Below are 320 nucleotides of genomic sequence, written 5' to 3'. Positions count from 1 at the left end.
GAAGTGTACAGGAAACAAATTTAGGGAAGGATTCCCAAAGCTCCTGAAAGCAACTACCTCTGACAATGGACCAGATTCCAGAGAGCATTGATGAATTGTTTTCACTGCACAGCATTTTGTGTCATTGAGTGAATTACCTTTGGAAAGAAACAAAATAGTATTTAGTATTCAAAATTACTAGGAAATGCTCAGAATTTAAGTTTAAAATAGTATTTAGAATGGTATGTCCCAGGGCGCCTGGGTGGCTCAGTGGGTTAAGCCACTGCCTTCGGCTCAGGTCATGATCTCGGGGTCCTGGGATCGAGTCCCATGTCGGGCTC

The sequence above is a fragment of the Mustela nigripes genome, chromosome 7, assembly GCF_022355385.1.
Source record: "Mustela nigripes isolate SB6536 chromosome 7, MUSNIG.SB6536, whole genome shotgun sequence".
Taxonomy (NCBI): Eukaryota; Metazoa; Chordata; class Mammalia; order Carnivora; family Mustelidae; genus Mustela; species Mustela nigripes.
Note: the sequence above shows the minus strand (reverse complement) of the source record.